This window comes from Octopus sinensis, linkage group LG3 (genome assembly GCF_006345805.1).
Source record: "Octopus sinensis linkage group LG3, ASM634580v1, whole genome shotgun sequence".
In the NCBI taxonomy this organism is placed as follows: Eukaryota; Metazoa; Mollusca; class Cephalopoda; order Octopoda; family Octopodidae; genus Octopus; species Octopus sinensis.
The window spans coordinates 169,929,796-169,936,174 of NC_042999.1; the positions used below are offsets into that span (position 1 = coordinate 169,929,796).

The 6,379-nt window shown below is 38.8% G+C and overlaps 1 non-coding gene across 1 annotated transcript; it reads right to left on the minus strand.

Annotated features, from left to right (window-relative positions):
- Nucleotides 1-5,951: 5,951 nt before the first annotated feature.
- Nucleotides 5,952-6,033, minus strand: Trnas-gcu. The gene has a single exon. It is a non-coding gene; the product is annotated as a tRNA-Ser (tRNA).
- Nucleotides 6,034-6,379: the final 346 nt, after the last annotated feature.

Here is a 6,379-nt window from a genome sequence, read left to right on the forward strand (position 1 = left end):
TGAGTTCAGGTTCTGAGGTCGACTTCGCCTTTCATCATTTAGAAGTCGATAAAATAAGTATCAATTGAGCACTGAGGATGATGTAATCGCATATTCACCACCACCCTGCAACAATGTTCAAGCCTTGTGCCTAAAGTAGAAAGAATTATTTATTATTGGCTCCTAGAATATTTTAATCTCTCTCTATATAAAGCTGAAGTTGTCTGTGTATGGCAGGTTTGGTAGTCTTCAACTAACACTATCTCCTCCGAGACCCTGTGGCGCAAGTTGACCAAAATTGAGAGTATGATAGAAGAAGGCTTGCTCTTCATTCTGTAGAAGAAAAAATTCAAATCGGACCATGTTAACACCAACAATTATTTACATAAATAAGGTGCTTTTTTCTATGAAAATCCCTATTTTTTACGATTTTTTTACTGCTGTGTCACCATTTTTCGGTGTATTTCAACTGGAAAAATGTTCACTTAAAGAGAATAACAAGCTACATAATGCAGAATTTTTACTTTTCAAAAATTCCAATTCAAAAGGGTCGAAACAAACCCGAGCAACGCCGGGTCATACTGCGAGTACATTCAATAAAACTCTTCAACCTCGTTGGGTTGTATGAGTATCACATATATTAATTAAATATTGTTGGTTAAACAAGTCAGTTTTCTGAAAAAGAATCAACATTATGAGAGAAGAAAAAAAAACCTTAACTCTACCTTCCTGACTGAAACATTTTTGCAATAGATTCCTTGTAACACACAACTTTTCACAGAACTTATCTTACAAAATGACTTCTTCGTTTGACTCGCAACGCACCTCTCTCTCTCTCTCTCTAATCTATCTATCACATAATCCTCCTCCCTTTTCTCTCTAATCTATCTATCACATAATCCTCCTCCCTTTTCTCTCTAATCTATATTTCACATAATCTTACTCGCCCCCTCTCACTCCCCTCATCACAATTTCATTCTCACACTTTTACTCTTTTCCTATCTAACTCACGTAATCTCTCCCTTCTCTTTGCACACTCTCACCTCTCATTTCTCTCATTTCTCCCATTTATTCCATTCATATTCTCTTACTTTTATCACCTCCTCTCCGTCTTTCTCTCTCCTTCATTCACCCCTTCTTTCCCCACATTGTCAAATACATACATACACACACACACACACATACATAATACGTACGTGTTACATGCATGCACGCACACACACACGCACACATACATACATACACACATACATAATACGTACGTATTACATGCATGCATGCACGCACACACATACATACGTACGTGCACACCATTATCTCTCAGATTGGCCAATCTTTTCTCTCTCATCGATGTCTCTACCTTTCAGATTTCCCTCTCTAATAAAACCATATAAATCTGGTAAATCTAAGTTCAAAAGTAAATTAACTTGATTATCGTCAGATAGAGCAATTATAACAAAGTTCGGTTAGATATTACTGCCTTCTTAAACAAAACAAAAAACAAACTATCTTTATAAATACAAAATATATAACACACCTCGCTGGTCTGAAATTTTGATAACCACAAAAGTGCGCCCGTTGACTAATTCTAGGTGAAATCTGATCGAGCAGACGTTAAGCGTTAAGTTGTAATTGGTATGAAGTTTGGATGAGGCTGTGTGTCGTAAGTTGAGAAGAAAGACTGCCGAAGGTTGAGTGTTGCATGGTTGGTAATTTCAGGACACTTGGAAAATAATTGACATTAGATAGTTTATAACTTTTCATAGTTTTACGATGGTTAAAGTCTCCCTTGGTTTACTAAAGAATTATGTATATCATTGTATGGCGATGTTTCGGTTGTCAAGTTCTATTAGTTGTTGTTCATCCATCGTTTTGATAATTCAATTTGGGTCGTCATTGGTTACATGGGCTCCGTTATATATATATATATATATATATATATATATATATATATATATATATATATATATCAATTCTCCTCTAAAAAAAAAAAGGCAAGATCAGCATCACTCGCCTCGATGAAAAACTCTCACCCTCAGCCCGTAAATAATTAGGCGCACCTATTGGTTAAACCCACCTATTTATCGAAAAAAGGAGGCTCCATAACACATTCTGGATTAATCGTTTGAAATATATTACGCGCAACGGGATTGGAAGACTTCGATCCAATTCCCGCGCAGCACTAATCACAACATAAGACTCAACAAATGTCCCTTACCTGATATGGTAAGTATTTGAACCAATCATAACAAATTAGCGTGCTGAGCCTACATAAACGAACTTCATGTTTTCAAATATGTAATAATAGAAATTGGTCTCGCTACAATAGCTTTTAACCAGTACAAAGTTTATTACAACTGCGACGAGTCAGTTTTGTTAGAGAATTTCTTGTGGTTGTGTTAGGTTTTCTAGTAAGTTAATGAGAATAAGACAGTGATACAAAGGCTCGTGCATGGGTTACCATTGACAACAAGTTAGTAGTCTGCAAGTGGCAGAGGAAAGAGAGAGAGAGGTAGGGATCAACAGCAATAGAATTTCCATTTTAACTGTCTGAAATCTCGGACAGGAAGGAGAGAGTGAAAGTGAGGTTACCTCTTTGACAGCTACCGAGTAGACAGAGAGACATGTTACTTTTCTGACAGTCGGCGAGAATATGTTTTTGTACAAATGAATCAAAGCTGAACTAGGTCATTGACAGTGGAATTGGATGAACTTTGTATGCCCTTGGTGGCGAATTTGACAGGTGACGCAATTAAATTCTGAGTATAGATTCGGAGAACAGAGGACAGAGGTATGAAAAGACCGAAGTTTCGATTTCTGTGGTTGCGAATTCAGTCTCTCTCTCTCTCTCTCTCATAGGTATTCCAATTATGACCAGCCAGTCCCGTATTCTTTTTTTGTGGTGGTGGGGTATCTAGGACTACCATTGTCTGATATGTCCTTCTGTTTTGTAAGACGTTAGGATACGATTTAAGGGAAATTCGATCGTTATTTCAAGCAAATCAGCCGACCACTAGAACTCTCTCATTGAAGGTGTTTGAGGTGTCATTGTTGCTGCTTAGCCTCAGGGGCAATCTTTCGTTTCTCGGTCAAAAGGTGAAAGTGAAACACGTCCAAATATCTGTAAATCTTCGTACATAATGGGCAATGCATTCGTACAGTTCAATTTTTGTTTTCATATTTTAATATTAGGAGGATACTCAGGGCGGCGAGCTGGCATGATCGTCACCGCACCGGGCAAAATGCTTAGCGGCATTTCGTCCGTCTTTACGTTCTGAGTTCAAATGTTGCCGGGGTGTTTGAACTTTACTTTTCATCTTTTGGGTTGATAAAATAAGTACCAGTTAAGCACCGAGGTCGATGTAACCAACTGACCCCCCACCCCGAAGTTGCTAGCCTTTTATTCTGTTCATATTTTAGAATATGAAATGAATTCCAAATAGTTTCTAATTTAGATCTGATACAATGAATTTTGAAACCAGTTTAAATTCAGCAGTGTTTTTGTCCAACTCTCTCACGATTCTGCTCATTTAGGTTGTTATTTGATGGAAGTTTAGTTACTATTGTTACGAAATCCCACCTGCCGTCGCTTAAACTCTTCGGGAAAAACCCGGGACCCTACCAAGTCGAGCGACGACGATTTACCGGCTCGATCGAACGGTGAACTTGCCACGGACTCAGAGAGAGAATTCGGCGGGGGGAGGGCGGCAGCGAACACGGCAACCGACGACCGGAGATACCAACAACAACAACAACAGTAGGAAGAGACACAAAGAGAGACGGCGGAAGGCAATTGGCTTACATTTAACAAGAGTTTATAACAATTATTACAACATCAAATAAATCAAAGGTATACAAATAAATCAGGTATACAACAAATCAAAGCATTTAAACATGCAGATACAATATACAATGTTCAAATCAGTTCAGAGTTCTTTAAAGTCTTTCTCCTTTTTTTTCACATCACGTATCAACACAATACATATTGTTCTCTATAATCTCTTTAGCACTGTTCTTTCTTTTCAACAAGTCTTTTACTTAATTCACAATGTCCTTTATGATCTCTTTTTCCAACACATCAATTCTTTTACATTTCAACATCTATACAACAATCGAACACATACCGTACAACAGCCAATGCCTTACACCGTAGTCCCTCTCTCCTAGCTCTGTAATACTATCTGTCTGTCTTCCTCTACGCTATCGCTGCCTCACGCCGTAATCCTATCTGCCTGTCCTCCTCGACGCTGTCACTGTCACTCTCTCGCCTGTCATCTCTCAGATTGTCTCTCTGTCTTTCTCAACTGACCGCCTCCTCCGTAATCCCATCTGCCTTGTTACCAACTCAATTTCTCCGGCCGAACTGTCTAACAGACTCACAGCTCCTGCTTTTTATAGGGTAGTTTCCTCGGCCCCTTCTTGACCGGAAAAAGGACAGAGGTCTCTTCGAAAGCCATTACTCTTTCGTGAATCTGACAGAACAAAGGACAATAACTTTAGATTGTAGACTTCCAGACTACAAACCAGCAAAGTAGGTCAAAGCAGTTGTTTACGGATTGACCTACTCATATCACTATTTATACTAGGTTACGGGAGTGTGGAGAGTAGTCATGGGCAAACTGCGACCCAAAGTACTTTCAGAACAGCATGTCAACGGAAAATTAGTTTGAATTCCTTTTAGTAATGCCTGATGATGAGTCATCTTTCATGTTGCCCGATTCCCGATAAAGGTTATCCATACCAAGTGTCTGAGGAACCCTCATCGGCTCGTGCACGCTAATTGCCGCTGCTCTTGCGGTCGTCGTTATCATCGTTGTTGTTTAGTCCCAGGATAGCTGTAATCCTGCTTCGCAGTCCTGTGTATGGTCAAAGCCTCTTCAGCTGTGACAACCTCACTGTGATTTCATGATGATAAATCGAGGACTACATTATACTGGTCTATTCACTGGTTTATGTATTTTGTGACATTCAAAACTTGATTATGCACTTGGCACACAAAAACCTATACGCCAAGGAAAGCGGGAAACCGGCCCTTATGAGTCAGGCATGGCTCGAGAAGGAACAAACCTGAAACGTATTTGTAGAGAATTTAATTAAAAAGTACCCATTTTTTCTGAAAGTTAGGAAATAAAATGAAGGAGTGTGAATCTCCCGAAACTCCTCTTCTCCCCTACACCTCCAAAATGTTTTTCACTACAAATATCGATATAATCGTAATCTGCTCCCTCTAAAACATATTTGTTGAAAATTTCATTTTAAAATATCCATTTTTCAAAAGGTTATGAGGAAACAAAGTCGAGCAGGAGAGCACACTTTAGTAGTTATGCCAGTTATATATCCTACTGTGTTATTACATGAAGCAGTTAAAAATAACTATATGGACGATCCGTGAAGTTTTCCTCGTGAATTTTGCGGACCACTTTCTGAAATGAAGAATGGAATGGGGTAAGGAGCAGAATTATTGGGTCGCTTAAGGCAGCATCAGTTCGAACCTACTTTTGATCATGTCTGTTCGTTTAGGTTTGACCTGGGGCTAAATAATAACATGAGCTAGTAGGAAATTTCAAAGGGTTGATGTTTGGGGGTGCAAGAACACCAGGGTGGGGAGGACTGGGGGGGGAAGAGAAGGAAGGAGGTGGGGAGCAGTGTTGAGACGGTTTCAATGGAGGCAGTACAAAACTGGCTAGTTCTAAAGATTAGAGGCTAGTTGAGGAGGCACAGAGAAGAGACAGTCGATCTATGGACCAGAATAATATGCGTCCTAATCTTGAAAATTAATTACGTTTACTTTTTCTTTGTTCTCAAGTCTCACAGACGCTGGAAAAGGAGACGATCATAGGAACTGAATGAAACTTTTGACACTTAGAGAAATAAAATCAAAATGAAAATTGCTTTACTGTGCTTCTAAATCACTAAAATACCTTTCCACTATGTAATTGCTTAAAATGCGTGATAAAAAAATAAAATGTAATCGACGAGGATGAGATTCGAACTCACGCGGGGAGACCCCAATGGATTAGCAGTCCATCGCCTTAACCACTCGGCCACCTCGTCCTCTGATTAGAAGTGTGCAGATTTATTGTATATAAACAATATTCTATTACTAAATGCGTTTTATTTTTTGTTTGATTTGAATATTTACATTTATTAATTAGTTTTAAGAATCACAGAAGTGATTTAATTTCGTATACGAACGAACACGTCAGCTTGCATATAACACATTTGATAAATGTCGGTCACAACTAATTTATAAGTGCGTCGCTGTTATACGATGGCCTTAATTTTGGTGTTTTTCCCTGTTTTGTCCCAGGCACTTATAACGAAAGAAACGAAGCGATCTTCGCATGTTTTGTCTTCTTTTATAATTTTATTCACGTGAAATGCATTACAGGAATTTCAT